The sequence below is a fragment of the Bubalus kerabau genome, chromosome 8 (genome assembly GCF_029407905.1).
Source record: "Bubalus kerabau isolate K-KA32 ecotype Philippines breed swamp buffalo chromosome 8, PCC_UOA_SB_1v2, whole genome shotgun sequence".
NCBI classification, from domain to species: Eukaryota; Metazoa; Chordata; class Mammalia; order Artiodactyla; family Bovidae; genus Bubalus; species Bubalus kerabau.
This window is the reverse complement of record NC_073631.1, coordinates 78,564,947-78,586,319: the sequence shown is the minus strand read 5'-3', so window position 1 is coordinate 78,586,319 and position 21,373 is coordinate 78,564,947.

Genomic DNA, 21,373 nt, shown 5'->3' with positions numbered 1-21,373 from the left:
GTAGTTCTTCATAGAACCGTTCAACTTCAGCTTCTTCAGCGTTACTGGTTGGGGCATAGACTTGGATTACTGTGATATTGAATGGTTTGCCTTGGAAATGAACAGAGATCATTCTGTTGTTTGTGAGATTGCATCCAAGTACTGCATTTCGGACTCTTTTGTTGACGATGATGGCTACTCCATTTCTTCTGAGGGATTCCTGCCCACACATACCTCAACATATTAAAAGCCATATATGATAAACCCACAGCAAACATTATCTTAATGGAGAAAATTTGAAAGCATTCCCCCTAAAGTCAGGACAAGACAAGGGTGCCCACTCTCACCACTACTATTCAACATAGTTTTGGAAGGTTTAGTCATAGCAATCAGAGAAGAAAAAGAAATGAAAGAATACAGATTGGAAAAGAAGTAAAACTCTCATTGCAGAAGACATTATCCTCTATATTGAGAACCCTAAAGACACCACCAGAATATTACTAGAGCTAATCAATGAATATAGAAAAGTTACAGGATATAAAATTAACACACAGAATCCCTTGCATTCCTATACACTAACAATGAGAAAACAGAAAGAGAAATTAAGGAAACAATTCCATTCACCATTGTGATGAAAAGAATAAAATACTTAGGAATAAATCTACTTAAAGTAACAAAAGACCTATATATAGAAAACTATAAAACACTGATGAAAGAAATCAAAGAGGACACAAATAGATGGAGAAATATACCATGTTCATGGATCGGAAGAATAAATATAGTGAAAATGAGTATACTACCCAAACCAATCTATAGATTCAATGCAATCCCTGTCATACTACCAATGGTATTTTTCACAGAGCTAGAACAAATAATTTCACAATTTGTATAGAAATTAAAAAACCTTGAATAGCCAAAGCAATCTTGAGAAAGAAGAATTGAACTGGAAGAATCAACCTACCTGACTTTAGACTATACTACAAAGCTACAGTCATCAAGACAGTATGGTACTGGCACAAAGACAGAAATATAGATCAATGGAACAAAATAGAAAGCCCAGAGATAAATCCACACACCTATGGACACCTTATCTTTGATGAAGGAGGCAAGAATATACAATGGAGAAAAGACAATCTCTTTAACAAGTGGTGCTGGGAAAACTGGTCAACCACCTTTAAAAGAATGAAAATAGAACACTTTTTAACACCATACACAAAAATAAACTCAAAATGGATTAAATCTAAATATAAGACCAGAAACTATAAAAACTCCTAGAGAAAAACATAGGCAAAACACTGTCTGACATAAATCACAGCAGGATCCTCCATGACCTACCTCCCAGAGTAATGGAAATAAAAGCAAAAGTAAACAATTGGGACCCAATTAAACGTAAAAGCTTTTGCACAATGAAGGAAACTATAAGCAAAGTGAAAAGACAGCCTTCAGAAAGGGAGAAAATAATAGCAAGCAAAGCAACTGACAAAGAATTAATATCAAAAATATACAAGCAGCTCATGTACCTCAATATCAGAAAAATAAATGACACAATCAAAAAATGGGCCAAAGAACTAAACAGACATTTCTCCAAAGAAGACATACAGATGGCTAACAAACACATGAAAAGATGCTCAACATCACTCATTATCAGAGAAATGCAAATCAAAACCACAATGAGGTACCATTTCATGCCAGTCAGAATGGCTGCTATCCAAAAGTCTACAAACAATAAATGCTGGAGAGGGTTCAAAGAAAAGGGAACCCTCTAACAGTGTTGGTGGGAATGCAAACTATTGCAGCCACTATGGAAAACAGTGTGGAGATTCCTTAAAAAACTGGAAATAGAACTGCTATATGACCCAGCAATCCCACTACTGGGCATACACACAGAGGAAACCAGAATTGAAAGAGACACGTTTACCCCAATGTTCATCACAGCACTGTTTACAATAGCTAAGACATAGAAGTAACCTAGATGCCCATTGGCAGACGAATGGATAAGAAAGCTGTGGTACATATACACAATGGAATATTACTTAGCCATTAGAAAGAAAACGTTTGAATTCACTCTAATGAGGTGGATGAAACTGGAGCCTATTATACAGAGTGAAGTAAGTCAGAAAGAAACACACCAATACAGTATATTAATGCATATATATGGAATTTAGAAAGATTTTAATGATGACCCTATATGTGAGACAGCAAAAGAGACACAGATATAAAGAACAGACTTTTGGACTCTGTGGGAGAAGGTGAGGGTGGGATGATTTGAGAGAATAACAATGAAGCATGTATATTACCATATGTGAAATAGAGCACCAGTCCAAGTTTGATGCATGAAACAGAGCACTCAAAGCTGGTGCACTGGGACAAACCTCAGGGAGGGGATGGGGAAGGAGGTGGGAGTGGGGTTCAGAATGGGGAACACATGTACACCCATGGCTGATTCATGTCAATATATGGCAAAAACCACTACTATACTGTAAAGTAATTAGCTAGGGGTTTAAAAGACTCAATATTGAGAAGATGACAATCGATCCCAAATTGATCTGTAGATCTAATAGGATCACAATTAAAATTCCAGCAGAAGCTCTCCTAACAACAGGGTCAATGAGTGAGCCACTCTCTCCTACCCAGAAGAAAGGGTGCACAGCCTGTAGACCACTGAAGGAAGAGCAGGCAGACAGAAGAATGCATTCCACACAATTCCATTTATGTATAGTTCAAAACAGGCAGCACTAAAACAGAGCAGTCAGAATAGTGTGTTCACTTTTTAATAATCTACTGGATCCTACAGTTATTTTTGTGCATTTTCTATGAGTGTTTTCCATGTCACATTAGAAAAGGAAAGTCAAACCGTACAAAAATAAAGATTTTAATATTTCCCCAAATCTAAGAGACAGTGAATATACTCTATATAATTCTCAAAAGATCATTATTTTAAGATCTAGGAGATAATGGTCTTCCCTGGTGGCTCAGAGGTAAAGAATCTGCCTGCAATGCAGGAGACACGGGTTTTATCTCTGGGTCAGGAGATGCCCTGGAGAAGAAAATGGCAACCCACTCCAGTATTCTTGCCTGGAGAATTCCATGGACAGAGGAGCCTGGCAGGCTACAGTCTATAGGGTTGCAAAAGGGGCAGATGACTTAGTGACCAAACAACAAAGAGAGAACACATATTATAAGTTAATTTGCTTTCTTTTTGTTCTCTTGACAATGTTTTGTACAGAGCAGAAATTTTTAAGTTTTATGAAGTTGAGTTTATCATTTTCTTTCTTTCATGGATCCTGTCTTTGCAATTTTATCAAAAAAGTCATCACCAAAACCAGGATCCTCTAGATTTTCTCTTGTACTATCTTCTAGGGGGTTAATTGGTTTACATTACAGTTTATGTCTATGTTCTACTTTGAGTTAATTTTCTGTGAAGACTAAGGTCTGTGTCTATATTCAATTTTTTTCATGTGAATGTTTAGTTGCTACAGCACCATTTGTTAAAGAGACTGTCTTTGCTCCATTGGCAATGTTGCTATTGCCATTTGTCAAAGGTCAATTAGATATATTTATGGGGGTACATTTCCGGGTTCTCTATTCTGTTCTGTTAATCTATTATTTCATCAATACCACACTGTCTTGATTACCAGAGCTTTATAGTAAGTCTTGAAGTCAGGGATTATCAATCCTCCCACTTTGTTCTTCCCCTTCAATATTGGGTTGCTCTTCCTTGTCTGGTTCTATGATCATGATTTCCATTTTATAGATGGAAATAGGAACTGAGACTCAGAGAAATGACCTAATTTGCTTCCTGTCATCCTGCTAATAAATGATGGATCTGCATTTACTCTCCTTCCAGACTTAAGTAGGACTCATTTTGAATTAAAACAAGCCTCATGAAAATGTATGTCATATAATAAATGCACATCTTTTAACTTCTCCAAAGTGTTCACTTTACCTTCTCTGTTATTTTATAGTAGTACAGGCAAAAGCTTTTCTGACCTTAATTTTGGAAATACAGAATGTTCTAAAACATCAACTATTTTGAGTATTTCTACATTTCACAACTTTTAACCAAAATGTGCTATTGTTTGTACATATTTCTGCCCTATACTATCCCAGAGGAATATCTAGAAGCAAAAGAACAGATCACACCAAATATTAATCTTCTAAAAAGAGAGGAAAAAAACCCCTGAAACCTGAAAAACAGCATGTACCAAAATTCTGCCAAAATAAAGGAAACACAAATCAGAGAAATTAACAATGAATTTCATCAGATTTGCAAATAACTCATAATTCTGCACATTTTGATCACAGAATCTTAGCCATTTCAGACAAACCAGTAAGCCAAGACCAGCTCCATCTTAAGGCAGAAACATAGATATACCAACACATCTTCAACTTACCAATAAACAGGACTTTGAACATATGACAAAGATCCATGTGTTCTCGCTGCCAACCAGAAACCACATCAATCTGCCAGTTTTAAAATGTCCTCCTTTCAATCATTGACCTTTATTGAGTTTATGTCAAGTGTCCCTGCAGTGGACCTTGGAAAGACAAGATGAATAAGGCGTGGTGGTTTCTCTCAGGACATTCATCTTTAGGGGACTTAGGCACACACAAACATCATGATAAACACTACAAGCTACCACAGAAGCATGATGCAAGGGCTGATAAGACATGGTACAAGAAACAGACCCACAAACTTTGAAAACAAACTTTTATGATGACCAAAGGGGAAAGGTGGAAGGAGGGATAAATTAGGAGTTTGGGGTTAACATATATATACTACTATATATAGCATAGATAATCGACAAGGACCTACTGGATAGCACAGGGAACTCTACTCAATATTCTGTAATAACTAATATGGGAAAAGAATCTGAAAAAGAGTGGATATATGTATATGTATAACTGAATCCCTTTGCTATACACCTGAAACTAACACAACACTGTAAACCAGCTAAAATATAAAATGAGAATTAAATTAAAAATAAAAGAATATGTATTGATAAGACATTGTTGAGGGCCTCCAAGCCCTGCTTTCCCCATGTCTGCTCAGAGGCAAATGTGGAGGACTTAAACCCACAGACTTAGTGCCACCAGGTGCTGAGACAGCCCAGGTCAAGAAAAGACTCATACTAGGAATCTTATTTCCAGAGACTGGAATTTGGAATTAGTCTGTGATCACAGCTCCAGCTCCCAAACCAACACGCTTGTCTTTGTTTCCTCCCAGCCTGAAGTCCCAAATGTAAGCCTCATCCTGCGGGAACAGGATATATCCGTCAGCTCTCTCTCTCCCTCTTAATAACTCCCCTCCCCAGTCCAAATGCCCCCGCCATTGGTTCTCATCTAATTCCAAATTTTCACCCACAACAGAACTTGATTCTCTCTGGGGTTTTCTACAGGATTCTGGGGCTGACAGTTTATTTCAAGGCTATTGATTCACTCCAAAACTAAGCCAGGCAACTTTCTTTTCAAGCACTACCACCCCCGAGACATCTGTTTCTTCAAGTTGTTCCAGTTCTGTTCAGCTACAGACTCCTGTCAGTTACCATCCTTCCCACACTGGACTTCCTGGCTTACTGGTAGACCACTGGCCTCCAGGAGACTATCACAAGTCAGGGACCATTTTTCAGCTTTGTTAACTTGGTCCTTGGTGCAGCTGAGGATAAGTTGCCCTCCCATCTATGAGGAAGTTGGGGTAAACATAATTTCTGTATTGATTCTCACTTGACCACTGGCTTTATTCCTTTATTCCATTTATTCACCAAGCAATTGCAGAGGCACTTGGATGCCAGGTCTTGGGCTGAGTGCCAAGCACACAGTAGTAAACATTACACATACCTTCCCCCAACAGACTTCCCTCTGGGCTTCCACTGCCCTGCCCCATGCAATGGACGAGATACCTAGTCTCCTTCAGATAGGAGCTGAAAGAGAATGAGACAGAACTCCTCAGTCTTTATAGATGCTGGAGTTGACCTTGTGGCTGCCCATCTGAAAAGTTCAACTCTAACCGTTGTTCAGGTCTCCCCTAGTGCTCCCCTAAGATGCCTGCAACTTAGTGTCATCTTTTTCCGTTTGTTATGTCTGGTGAGGTTTACTTTGCATTTCGAAGGATGAGGAGGGGATCCCAGAAATAAGGGGAAAGCGTATTCCAAGCAGAAGAAACTTCCAGGAAGAGCAAGATGGTGCTCCATAAATGCAAATGGTGGGCCCACACTTGTCACTCCCACTGCTATAAATGAGGGCCACACTAGCATCTTCAGTGCTGCCATGAAAACAAGTGACTGAGTTGACTACACTGGTAAGAAAAATGTTCATGTCTAATACCTTTCTCCAGCATGGGTATGTTCATTTCCTTTCGTTGCCATAACACATCACCACAAAGTTGGTTGCTTAAAAGAACATATATGTGTTATTTTACTATTGCGATATATTCACAGTTCATCATTTAGCACTGTAGCTCAGACATCTAGCATGGCTATACCTGGGCTAAAAGTAAGGTGTTGGCAGGACTGCTACATTTATGGAAGCTCCAGAGGAGAATCCTTTTTCTTCAGCTTCTGGAGACCTCCCATACTTCTTGGTTTGTGTCCCCTTCCTCCATCTTTAAGGCCAGTGTATGTGTGTTCAGTCACTCAGTCATGTCCAACTCTTTGTGGCTACATAGATTATAACTTGCCAGGATTCTCTGCCCATTGGATCCTCCAGGCAGGAGTACTGGAGTGGTATGCCGCTTCCTACTCCAGGGATCTTCCCAACCCAGGGATCAAATTCTCATCTCTTACATCTCCTGCATTGGCAGGTGGCTTCGTTACCACTAGTGCCACCTGGGAAGCCCAAGGCCAACAACACAGTATCCCTTGACATTTTTTTTTTGTAGTCACACCATGCCTGACCATGGCTGGGAAAGGTTCTCTGCTCTCAGGAGTCATGCGATTAGATGGGTCAACATGTGTATTCAGGATCCTCTCTCAATTTCCACATCCTTAACTTTAATCGCATCTACAAAGTCTCTTTCTCTATGTATTAATAAATTGACATTTATAGCATCCAAGGACTAGGGTATAGACATCTTGATGGTGGAGGGATGGTTCCACTAACCACAGGAGTGACAAGAGCCAGGTCCAAATTTACATCCCTTTTCTATAATGGCTTTTTTTATAATTCAAAATAAAGGGTACCTTGAATTTAACTGATTAGATTTACATAGCTCTATAAAATATTACTTGTTTAGGTTAAAAATTCTACTTAGTACCTTTGCTATTATAGTAGAGCTGGAATCTTTGCTAGTCTCTGATGTCACTGACAGCCCTCCCATTCACTTTTAGATGATTAAAGTTGGTAGGAGGTTAGAAGTTTTTATCTCTTGTGAAAATGTGTACTTCAGGGCTTCAGAGACACCCAACCATGGTTTGAATGATCATATTGTAGTCATAACTCAAGGACAATAAAGCTGAGTATCAATACAAATAAACCTGAATTATCCAAACCAATGGAGAAGATGCTCCACAGAGCAGAGTAATAGGGTACATTCCACAAGCTTGATATATATACTTTTAAACTGTATTTAGTTCAAAGTATTTTCTTATTGGCATTGAAATGTCTTCTTAAATTTTTAATTCTAAATAAACCCAGGGACTATCTAAAACTACATTGCCTAACTTCCAAACATTGATTGTTGTCTCTTTTTAGGTTTCTAACTGCATATTTTGTATATCACTAGCATTTAAAGTTTGAACTGCTAATAATGCCTACAGACTGCAGGTATCACAGGAAACCCTGAGTGGAAGTAACAGCTTCAGTGTCATAACTAAAGAGCCCAGGACTGCACTGGTGCTTACTCAAAAGTGGCATAGAAAAGCTAACAATGCCTCAAATAGCGACATAGGATTCTTCCATTCTGAAATTAAAACACACACACAAGAAAATATACTAGATTTAGTCTCAGGCCAAGAACCTCCTAGGCAGACTTAAACAGGGTTTTTGTTTCTTTTACAAACAGTAGTCCTATTTGTCTTTGAAATATCATGTTTGGATGGTGGCTCATTCAGGGATAACCAGATCTCAGAATTTTAATTCACTCACAAGGGCATCAGGAGAGTTCTTAGTAGTACTTCCCTGCCTGGACAAGAAACACGATTAGCTTGGCTAGCACATTAAAAAAACTTCATTGCTAGAGGTCTAGAAAGCTCTCACCATTTTGAGAGATGAAATGACCCCTGCCTGGAGAAGAGAGCAAGCTTCTAGGACACAACTTTGGGAAGATTCTGAAACTTCCCCTAATCATGTGTGTCTTAGACAGTAACCATAGGTGATTCTAAAACTGATATGAAAGACATCTCCACATAGCTTGACATATAGGAATATTCCTATGAAAGTGAAACAGAAATCAGAAATTTACCATGCTTAGACATTGATTTCAAAGGGCTCCAATTCTGATGAAAAATAGTTTTTGAGATTCTGGTATATGCAGGTATAGCAGAGGCATATAAGTAAATAGCACAAGTAAAAAACCCAATAGCACAAGTCAAAAACAGCCAAATTCTCACATGTGTCTTCCAAATAAAATGCTAGTAAAAAGAAACAGCCTGCAGCCTGAGTTGCAATGACTTTTGATTAATCAAAAAAAAAGAAAAAATTCTGAGATTGCCTTAGCACAAGATAACGTGGAGAAAAGAAATTCTTAGTGCTATGCATGAAGAGGTGCAATGGAGATTTCACCTCCTATGATCTGCGTTTGTGTTTGTAAGCATTAGGCGAATATTGCATACATGGAACTGATTATGTATTTACTTATAATAATGAATCCACTAATTGCTGATAAAAGAAAGAATTATCAGCTGTTAATACAGTGCTGCTGCTGCTGCTGCTAAGTTGCTTCAGTCATGTCCGACACTGTGCGGCCCTATAGACAGGGGCCCACTAGGCTCTCCTGCCCCTGGGATTCTCCAGGCAAGAACACTGGAATGGGTTGCAATGTCCTTCTCCAATGCATGAAAGTGAAAGTGAAGTCGCTCAGTCGTGTCCAACTCTTAGCAATCCCATGGACTTCAGCCTACCAGGCTCTTCTGCCCATGGGAATTTCCAGGCAAGAGTACCGGAGTGGGTTGCCATTGCCTTCTCCAGTTAATACAGTAGCTTTGGTTTAAGAAAGTAAGAGCTTCCCTTGTGGCTCAGTGGTAAAGAATCTTCTTGCCAATGCCTGCCAATGCAGGAGACACAGAGATGCAAGTTCAATCCCTGGGTCAAGAAGATCCCCTGGAGAAGAAAACAGCAACCCACTCCAATATTCTTGCCTGGGATATCCCATGGATAGAGAAGCCTGGCAGGCCAATCCATGGGGTCGCAAAAGATTCAGACATGATTTAGCAACTAAACAACAGGAAATTAAACGATTCTACATGAATCAGCCTGAATTACAGTGGGATGTGAGTTAAGACGAGGTGGCACGAAACCAGGCAGAGGGCTAGAAATCAGACAATGATAGTGTGATTGCCTCATGGACAAGACTAACTAGGTGTTCCACCTATTCTTGGGCAGTGGAACATACTAAATGCATAATTATATTAATATTTTGTGAATAGTTGTGCTCACGTGTTCACATTTAAGGATGTGTGTATATCCACATTTCTCTCCAGACCATTTTGGAAAAATTGATATTTTTTTCAATATTTTGCAAATAATACTCTTAAAATGCTATGCTGCAAAATATTAAAAATATAACCATTACAATTCAGTTTTGAATATTTCCTGTTTAAAGATCAATATAAAATGAACTATTACATGTAAAAAATGACTACAAAGAAATATTCACATGAAATATAGCAGATAAATATTATTGGTTACAATATTTAAATGAGCATATACGCTTTATGCATATGAAATGTATAAAACCATGAAGGCCTCACTATACAAATAAGCATAAGATTTCAATTCAGCAAACAATTTTAAACTATTTAAAATGTTTAAAGCCACTAATAATATAATTGTTTCAAATTAGTAAATTTTACTTACTAAACTTTGTAACATGGTCTTCCTTTGTAGCAAAGCTTCCCTAGGGGCTCAGCAGGAAAGAATCCACCTGTCAATGCAGGAAATGTGGATTTGATCCCCAGCTCAAGAAGATACCGTGGAGAAGGAAATGGCAACCCCCTCCAGTATTCTTGCCTGGGAAATCCCATGAACAAAAGAGCCTGATAGGCTATAGTCCATGGGCTCACAAAAGAGTTGGACACAGCTTAGCAACTAAATAACAAGAAGAGATAATTAGAATAAAAAGATAAAAGGATTATTCCTGATGGACAGAGGAAACTCGTGTTTCCTCTATGGACCATATGGCTATGGTCCATAGAGTTGCAAAGAGTTGGATTCTATTGAAGCAACTTAGCATCCACTTATGATAATACTTAAATGCTGGCAAGATATGGTGATATCAATAGATGTTTCTGATGGCAGTTTAATTTGGTCACTATATTTTGAAAGATATAATAATAAAAATAAGAAAAAAGTAAGAATCCTCCAGATAGTCTAGATTCCCACATCTTCTGCTTCTGTAATCCTATGCATGGAAATTTTTCTTAAAGTCTAATACAAAGAAGCAAAAGTATATTTTAACATCATCTAAACATGATAAAAGAAATGGAAAATCTAATAGTCTGAAATTAATTCTAGTAACCTGGTGAGACAAAATATTTATAGTCTTCCAGACATCTCAGGCTAATGAGATAAAGTCTGTCTACTCTAATGTTGTACAGTTTTAAAACTTTATTTGCATCAACATAAAAGAATATAAAAGTAAATATGTTTGTTAAGACAGTGGTAGACTATGTTTTATTTTGTCCACAAATCCCAATGTATTTCCCAGTGTATAAAATACATCAGAAGCATTTACCCCGCTGATGTGTGTTATCTAGGACTGTTACCTGCCTCTACACCAAAAATAAAACCCTGTTTGGGTGAGGGGTCACTGCAGAGTAGGTGGCTTTTCCTTTGAACTTACAGAAATTCTTGGGTCAAGTACTTTAATGAGTGCTTGCTTTTCCCAAATTGCTTGTGCAGAAATCCGCAAACTTTATAATGCAAGCCAGGAAATTGATTCAAACACAGATTATTCTGGTAGGCGCCAATAAAAGTTCCTGTCCCAGTCACAAGATTTAAACGCTATGGAGACATGGTGCCACAGAGTCTGAGAAAAGTCAGACCCGTTTTATTAGTATGATCAAGGATACCACCCTACCTTTATTTAAAGTGCTACCGTATGTTGTAGATAAACATGATAAACAGGACTAATAGCCCAGTTTTATTGTCAGGCCAATACTGGGAAGTAGGAAGCCCATGGATCCTTTTCCCAGAACAAACTTGAAAACTAGTTTTCTAGCTCCAAAACGTGTGTATACCTTTATTTTGAGATCCTACTATGCCAAAATGATTGCTTGTGCTTGCTTTGCTTCTAAACACTTAATTGTATTTTCAAGAGTGGTTTTGGATGGATTTTCCTGTTTGGGTCTTATGTTTACTGGTTGCTATGGGTTATTCAAAGATGAAGTTTAACAGCTAATGAGCAGGCACTGCTCCCTCTGCAGCAATGCTCCGAGCATGTTGCTGTTGGGACAAGCAAGGGGGAAGCTCTAGAAGGTGAACTGTCAGTGGCCATCACTTACTTACAAGTGTGACTTCCCTTTTCTGGAATTGCTTCACAAATATGTATGCTATGAACACCTAAAGTGTTGCGAACCAATCATTTGGTATATCACGGGCCATGTGGCTGAAGGAACAAAAAGAACATAATATCCAAAGTCAGACTACCTAACAGAGCACCTGCAGGCTTCTCCATAAGCTGTGAGTTCCATCCCAAGTCACAACCTCTCTGAGCCCACTTATTCACCTAGAAATGGGAATGACTAAGAGTGACTTCAAGGCATTCAGTTCAGTTCAGTTCAGTTCAGTCTCTCAGTCGCGTCTGATTCTTTGTGACCCCATGGACTGCAGCACACCAGGCCTCCCTGTCCATCACCAACTCCCGAAGCTTGCTCAAACTGGAGTCCATTGAGTTGGTGATGCCATCCAACCATCTCATCCTCTGTTATCCCTTCTCCTCCTGCCTTCAATCATTCCCAGCATCAAGGTCTTTTAAGAATAAAATAAGCTCTATATGTAAATATGTGTTTTGTGTGCAAAGCATTATTTTCTGCTTCTTTGTAACCTTACAACTTAAATTATTTAAAGTCAGTAACCATCCATTAGATGACCATCCATTAGATTTCTTTCTAACACTTTGTTTTGGTATCACCACAATGCAGTGTGCTCAGGGTCTCAACTCTGGCCTTTACAATTACTCACCTTGACCACACACACTTGGGAGCAAGGCATCACCAGCCTGTTTATACCTCTGGGGAGATGATCAGCGTGAAAGAAGTAAGACACCATGGTTATGCAGACATTTAATTTGTTTGACTTTTTGGCTGCCTGGCTGCTGTGTACCTGATATATTCTATGTTTTCTGATGCATAGAAGAGTTGACTTGCTTCTTAAGTGATAAAAAAAGAGAATTCTCACCTTCCCTGTATCCTTTCTAGTCCACAATCCAGGCTCAGTCAGCAACCACTGGGAAGAGAGAGAGCAGGAGGGATCCAAAGGGAAGAATCTGGAAAAGAAGAGGTAGCCTCTGGGTATAAGCAGCTGCCTCAATGATTATTACACTGCTCCTTCCAGACAAACCCTGTGTTCAGATGGATCTACAACCTTACAACCTATGGTGTGAACTCCTTGGCATCCTGACACATGAGTATTTTTTCCTATTCAATTTGCACAAAATAATTTTTTTGAGAAATATTTTAATTAGTTTTTATTGTAATATAGTTTGCATAGCTTACAATTCATGAATGAACAATGGGTATAATTTTTATACCCAATATTTATACACATAAGATTGTGTAACCATCACCTCTAATTTCAGAATATTAGATATTTTGAAAAATATCTTTTAAAAAACCTCATATCCATTAGCAGTCATTCCCCATTTCTGTCACTTTTGTTTCATTCTTTCTGTTCCTCAGATTGAATTATCTCAATTGAACTATCTTCATTTTCAATGACTTATTTTCTTTGTCAGCTCAAATCTGGCTTTGAGAACCTCAGTGAATTGTTCATTTGTTGCACTTTTCAAATACGTAATTTCTGTTTTTTAAAATAATCTCTAATCCTTTATTGATAGTCTCTATTTGTCAAAAGATTGCTCTTACATTTTCCATTAGTTGTTTAAATGTGGCTTCCTTTAGCTCTTTAAACATATAACTCATGATTTAAAGTCTGTCTAGTAAGCCCAACAGCTGAACTTCATCAGCAACAATGATTTTCTTGTGTGTGTGCCATACCTTGCCGTTTCCTTGCATTTTTCATGTGTGTGTGTGTGTGTGTGTGTGTCTGTGTATACTGTGCTGTGCTTACTCACTCAGTCATGTCTGCTCTTTGAGACCCCATGGACAGTAACCCGGCAGGCTCCTCTGTCCGAAAGGATTCTGCAGACAAGAATACTGAAGTGGGTGGCCATGTCCTCCTCCAGGGGATCTTCCCAACCCAGGGATTGAACCCACGTCTGCTGCACTGCGCTTCGCTGGTGGCTCAGAAGTAGAGTCTGCCTAAAATGCAGGAGACATGGGTTCAATATCTGGGTTGGGAAGATTCCCCTGGAGACGGAAATGGCAACCCACTCCAATACTCTTGCCTGAAAAATTCCATGGACTGAGGAGCCTGGTAGGCTACAGTCCATGGGGTCGCAAAGAGTCGCACATGACTGAGCGACTTCACTTTCCTTTCTGCTGCACTGCAGGCAAATTCTTTACCAGCTGAGCTGCCAGGGAAGCCTGTGTGTATATATATATATATTTATATATATATATATATATATATATAATCTATATACTTTTCATGTATGATCACTGATGTCTCTGATCAATTCAGTTCAGTTCAGTTCAGTCGCTCAGTCGTGTCTGACCGCATGAATTGCAGCACGCCATGCCTCCCTGTCCATCACCAACTCCCAGAGTTCACCCAAACTCATGTGCATCAAGTCAGTGATGCCATCCAGCCATCTCATCCTCTGTCATCCTCTTCTCCTGCCCCCAATCCCTCCTAGCATTAGAGTCTTTTCCAATCAGGTGGCCAAAGTATTGGAGTTTCAGCCTCAGCATCAGTCCTTCCAATGAACACCCAGGACTGGTCTCCTTTAGGATGGACTGATTGGATCTCCTTGCAGTCCAAGGGACTCTCAAGAGTCTTCTCCAGCACCACAGTTCAAAAGCATCAATTCTTCAGCATGCAGCTTTCTTCACAGTCCAACTCTCATGTCCATATAACTTTACCAATTATAATGATTGGACAGAGATTTCCTTGAATAGTTTTATCAGTAAGTCTTCCAGCCTTTGCTGAGGGGTTCTCTGTGCGTGCAGTAACATGTCTTCGATGATCTGGCAGGCAGATTATATCTATGCCTTAGGTTAACCTTTCTGTTTTTCCCAAAGCCTCAAAGTCAGAGTGAGAAATTGGAACTTCTCAATTCTTTCCTCAGCATTTAGTCAACCCTACACATGTGTATGGCTTTCTTAATTCCCAGGAACATGTTCAGATCAGATCAGATCAGATCAGTCGCTCAGTCGTGTCCGACTCTTTGCGACCCCATGAATCGCATCACGCCAGGCCTCCCTGTCCATCACCAACTCCCGGAGTTCACTGAGACTCACGTCCATCGAGTCAGTGATGCCATCCAGCCATCTCATCCTCTGTCGTCCCCTTCTCCTCTTGCCCCCAATCCCTCCCAGCATCAGAGTCTTTTCCAATGAGTCAACTCTTCGCATGAGATGGCCAAAGTACTGGAGTTTCAGCTTTAGCATCATTCCTTCCAAAGAAATCCCAGGGCTGATCTCCTTCAGAATGGACTGGTTGGATCTCCTTGCGTTCCAAGGGACTCTCAAGAGTCTTCTCCAACACCACATTCTTTGCAAATCTCCAAATACCTCTCATTTCCCAAGTTTTTGCTGCACCTGTTAATGATACCTCATGCTGATACAATGTTAAACAATTGCCACTGATTGTTTTTGACAACTGCCCCAGGGAAAATGCTGTTTTCAAAGAGTAGACTCTGAGTCAGGTAAAACAGACAAACTCTGACTGGAGGTTTCCAGGGAACAACCAGATAGGTCAAACATCGTCAATCATTTCCAAAACTATCTCTTTCCTCCAGTAGTTGCTAAGTTGCTTATATTCATAGCTGCTATGATTGTGAGTCTGTTGCTTTTAAACTTTCTCAGTCAGACATGACTGAAGTGACTTAGCAGCAGCAGCAGCAGCAACATAGAACTTAGAGATGGGCATGTGTAAATATCACAAAACACTGTAAATCAACTATATTCCAATAAAAAAATTTTAAATAACAATCAAAAAATAATAAAATGTCACAAAACTAACATTTTTTGCTAAGAGTTATTACATTTTTCTTGAATATACATCCTGTAGGTTATTGCAAGCTTTAGTTAGTTGCAAAGTTTTGAAAAAAATGGAATTTGTCTATTTTGAGGTATTCTTGTCACTTTGGATGGAGGAGCAAGATTTTAGAGATCATCACTCTGTTACTCTGGAAATGCTCACAAAATTATTTTCTGACTCTTCAAAGTAAAAATCCTGCCACCTCATCAATTGATTTGGCCCCTGATAGCTATTTCCAGAAAGCCACAATTCCCCTTACAACCAGAAGCAAGAACTTTAAATAAACTTCAGTTTGTATATATAGTTAGGGGTCATTTTAGGAAATTTGTTTCTGTTTTTATTAATGAGAATTCTGTACTATTTATTATATATTTTATTATATATTTTTACATGGTGGCTCAGACGTTAAAGAATCCACATTCAATGTGGGAGTCCTGGAGTCCTGGAGTCCTGGGTTTGAGCCCTGGGTTGGGAAGATTCCCTGGAGAAGGGAATGGCAACCCACTCCAGTATTCTTGCCTGGAGAATTCCATGGACAGAGAAGCCTCGCAGGCTACAGTCCATGAGGATGCAAGTCCACCACATGCACCTCCTGCATTGGCAGGCAGACTCCTTACTACTAGTGCCACCTGGGAAGCTTTAATCTGCTCATCTTTTATTGGTCATGGGACCAAGTTCTAAAAATAAAAACCTTCTTTTTTAAAGTTTCATTTAAGTAAAAGTCATATCTTAGAATCTGAATTAATATTTTATACAATTGGCTTTGGATCGTTCAGCCTTTTTTATGTTGTCTCTTTAGCCTGCCTCTCCATGGAACTTAAACCTTTGAATTATTACCTTCAATGTGTATTTGATCACATTGCTTCTGATTCCCTTATTATATTTTCTCAGCTCATATCATAATATTAATAATTTCCCATAAAGCCCTGCCTATAGCAACTTTTTAAAAAATTTCGTCTTGGTAACTCAGCTGAAGGTATATTAAATGGCTTATTAAAACAGTATCTCTGTTGTAACTCTGGTTTCTTAGGAGAGTTCCACATAAGTCATCATTTATAATATACATGAGATTGCTTAATGGTTTAATTCAATATAAATGATTTGTTTATTTATAATGGCTATATCAAAGATTAGAAGATGTTTATACATAGACAACCTGGATTAAGGTGAGTCTAAATAAGCTCCTATATATACACTGTCAACAATTCAAATATGAAGAAATCCCTAAAGTAAGCAGCACTTAAAAAAAATTAATTTTTAATAGTAATGAAACAAATGCTAATTGAAAAAAGATCAAAGCAACTTTTAGGACCAGTAAATGAAAGTTATAGTATTATTAAAATGAGGAAATTTGTTAAACTTATGAACTGTTGGAAGTATTAAAACAGCACAACTTTCTGAGACATATTAAGAGCTTACATTTGTGGTTAGCTTCTTATATCTGTGGTACATCCACATACCAGTGACTGTGCTGCATGTTGATTAATACTTTTTAACAAAGCTAATCTCCTCTGTAATTAACTTATCCTAGGGTAATTCCATAAAAGTAAACAACCACATATTTAAAGATATTTATAGTAGTGTTATTTATATAAGCAGAAAACGTAGTTACATTAGCTTTTAGTACATTAGTTTACTAATTTAGTAAGCTAATGTAACTAATTTAGTTACATTAGTTTTTAAAATTTAGTAAATTAGATAAATATAATATTATATAAACATTGCAATAATTATGGAAACCTACTAAAATATTTACTGTAAAAAAAATTGAAAATAAATGCTATTGCTAAGTTTTAAATACTTAAAAATGTAAGTTCAACCCTTGACAAAATTCCTGTGTTAGTTATATCATATGCTATGCAAACAATGTCTGTGTTGGATTGTATGTGACCTCAGGCTAGTATTGGCTTTTAACTATTCTTCATATTCTAGTAAAGGCTTTTCATTCTTGATCTTTCCACAAGCATTACCCCTCTTCACATACCTTTGTAGCTGTTGCTGCTGCTGCTAAGTCGCTTCAGTTGTATCTGACTCTGTGTGACCCCAAAGACGGCAGCCCACCAGGCTCCCCCATCCCTGGGATTCTCCAGGCAAGAACACTGGAGTGGGTGCCTTTGTAGCAGTTCTAACTAAATCCATTTTGTTATTTTGCAAAGGTAAAAGAGTCATATTAGATTTCTGATATTGATGCCCTAACAGTCAAAAGATGGTCAGAACACAGTTAAGAACAACTCGGAGTACAGAATGCAGGGATTGGTCTTACCAATTCGGTCCCTCAACTTGTTACCATATGCCTACAGTGTCATCACATGGGCAATCCCTGGATAAGGGACATACTGAAGATTGCTAAGTAGAAGCGTGGCACATGCTGGAAGGGTGTTAGGTGATGGGGAAGCCAGGGGCAGGAAGAAAAGATCTTCACTGTCCTTGCAATTGAGGCAGAGAGGCTAGTGGGTAGAGACAAGGGGGATGAGTACACTGGACTGAGGGGGGCAGAATCAACAGACCCTAGAGACTAGTAAAATGTAAGGGTGATGAAAGGGAGGTAGACTTATCCAGGAGTCTAGGAAGCCCATCCAGTGGAAGTTGATTGAGATAACTAAGAGAATGAAGGCAGAGGACACACTGGAGCGACAGGATTAGAGAAGTTGAGATGTGCTGTGGATGATTAAATGCTGACCCTGTACTTTCTACATCACTGTATTTGTGAGGAATGAGAGATTCAGAGGACTTAGAGGAAAATCAAGGAGTTCAGTTAAGAAACAGCTGCAGGCCACCTGGCCCTGAAGCTGGTTCTCATTGCCACTGTGAAATCTGAGTTGAATAACATGCCTCATCTCTCTGGGGGGGGTATCAGGTGAATGCTGATAGGTTGGACTGTGGACAATGGCTCTGCCAAGTACAAATGCATAGAGGGGCCTTGCTGAGATCCCACAGGGTGTAAATGGTTTCATGAATTTAAGGTGCAAAACACAGTGGCCTCCCTCATTTTCCCAGCACTTTCTTCTCTGAGCCAGAGTAGGTAGCTCTGGGTAGGCAGAGGTGCCCTACCAAAGGGGATGCTCCCGCCCCCTGCTAGCTCAGCCTTCCAGGCCCTTCTAGGTCCTCAGGCTCCTGTCTCGATATGCTCTGTACCTGCTCTGCTATAGCCACATCCAAGGACTGGTTCTTGCCCAGGCCCTTCAGAGATCAGAGCCACCACCTTGTGCCCTCTCTCCCTGTGGTCCACTGGAACTTTCGTTCCTAGACCAAGGCATCTGTATTTGGTTGGAGACAGTCTGCAATTCAGGAATAGGCCATGGAGGGCAGCTCTCTGTGTAGCCCTCTAGGTTCTGTGAACTTGGGAAAGTTTCCTGTTCCTCTAGATCTTAGTCTCCTTCTCTGCAACATGGAGATGATAGCAACATCTCCCATTATCACATACTTGTAAATAGGTTTAAATAAGTTAGTGTCTTTAAAACACTTAGAATCTAACACACAGTTAAGTGTCAAATAAGTCTTTTAAGAAGGGAGGGGAAAGGGAAGGATTGAAGGGAGGCTCACTTTTAAATTTTATTGGGCTACTAAAAAATCATTCAAACATTCACCAAGTCTTGTGACATTCTGAGGAACTTATACTATAAAAAAAACAAAAAACAAACAAAAAAAACTAGACAATCTAGACTTTTAGTTGTTAAGAAAAAGATTTATTGTGCAGAAGCTTTTAAGTTTAATTCTGTCCCATTTGTTTATTTTTGCTTTTATTTACAATATTCTGGGAGGTGGGTCATAGAGGATCCTGCTATGATGTATGTCGGAGAGTGTTTTGCCTATGTTCTCCTCTAGGAGTTTTACAGTTTCTGGTCTTACATTTAGATCTTTAATCCATTTTGAGTTTATTTTTGTGTATGGTGTTAGAAAGTGTTCTAGTTTCATTCTTTTACAAGTGGTTGATCAGTTTTCCCAGCACCACTTGTTAAAGAGATTGTCTTTAATCCATTGTATATTCTTGCCTCCTTTGTCAAAGATAAGGTGTCCATATGTGCGTGGATTTATCTCTGGGCTTTCTATTTTGTTCCATTGATCTATATTTCTGTCTTTGTGCCAGTACCATACTGTCTTGATGACTGTGGCTTTGTAGTAGAGCCTGAAGTCAGGCAGGTTGATTCCTCCAGTTCCATTCTTCTTTCTCAAGATTGCTTTGGCTATTCGATGTTTTTTGTATTTCCATACAAATTGTGAAATTATCTGTTCTAGCTCTGTGAAGAATACCATTGGTAGCTTGATAAGGATTACATTGAATCTATAAATTGCTTTGGGTATTATACTGATTTTCACTATTTTGATTCTTCCAATCCAGGAACATGGTATATTTCTCCATCTATTAGTGCCCTCTTTGATTTCTTTCACCAGTGTTTTATAATTTTCTATATATAGGTCTTTAGTTTCTTTAGGTAGATATATTCCTAAGTATTTTATTCTTTTCGTTGCAATGGTTAATGGAATTGTTTCCTTAATTTCTCTTTCTATTTTCTCATTATTAGTGTATAGGAATTCAAGGGATTTCTGTGTGTTGATTTTATATCCTGCAACTTTACTATATTCATTGATTAGTATAAGCAAGGTGAAAAGACAGCCTTCAGAATGGGAGAAAATAATAGCAAATGAAGCAACTGACAAACAATTAATCTCAAAAATATACAAGCAACTCCTACAGCTCAATTCCAGAAAAATAAATGACCCAATCAAAAAATGGGCCAAAGAACTAAATAGACATTTCTCCAAACAAGACATACAGATGGCTAACAAACACATGAAAAGATGCTCAACATCACTCATTATCAGAGAAATGCAAATCAAAACCACTATGAGGTACCATTTCACACCAGTCAGAATGGCTGTGATCCAAAAGTCTACAAGCAGTAAATGCTGGAGAGGGTGTGGAGAAAAGGGAACCCTCTTACACTGTTGGTGGGAGTGCAAACTAGTACAGACACTATGGAGAACAGTGTGGAAATTCCTTAAAAAACTGGAAATGGAACTGCCTTATGACCCAGCAATCCCACTGCTGGGCATACACACTGAGGAAAGCAGAGTTGAAAGAGACATGTGTACCCCAATGTTCATCGCAGCACTGTTTATAATAGCCAGGACATGGAAGCAACCTAGATGTCCATCAGCAGATGAATGGATAAGCAAGCTGTGGTACATATACACAATGGAGTATTACTCAGCCATTAAAAAGAATACATTTGAATCAGTTCTAATGAGGTGGATGAAACTGGAGCCTATTATACCGAGTGAAGTAAGCCAGAAAGAAAAACACCAATACAGTATACTAATGCATATATATGGAATTTAGAAAGATGGTAACAATAACCCTGTATACGAGACAGCAAAAGAGACTCTGATGTATAGAACAGTCTTTTGGACTCTGTGGGAGAGGGAGAGGGTGGGATGATTTGGGAGAATGGCATTGAAACATGTATAATATCATGTATGAAATGAGTCGCCAGTCCAGGTTCCATGCACGATACTGGATGCTTGGGGCTGGTGCACTGGGACGATCCAGAGGGATGGTATGGGGAGGGAGGAGGGAGGAGAGAGGAGGGTTCAGGATGGGGAACACATGTATACCTGTGGCGGATTCACTTTGATATATGGCTAAACCAATACAATATTGTAAAGTTAAAAAATAAAATTAAATTAAATTAAAAAAAAGAAAAAGATTTAATTTGGTTGAAAAAAATCTAAATATATTTTTAAAATTCACTTTAAAAAAAGTGTCACAGAATTGCCAAGCTTAGTCTACCAGACCTGTCATAACAAAGTGTCACAGGCTGGGTAGCTCAAAACAACACTGACTTCTCAGTCTTTGAGCTGGAAGTCCAAGATCAGGTGCTGGTTGAATTGATTTCTGATGAGAGTTTCTCTCTTT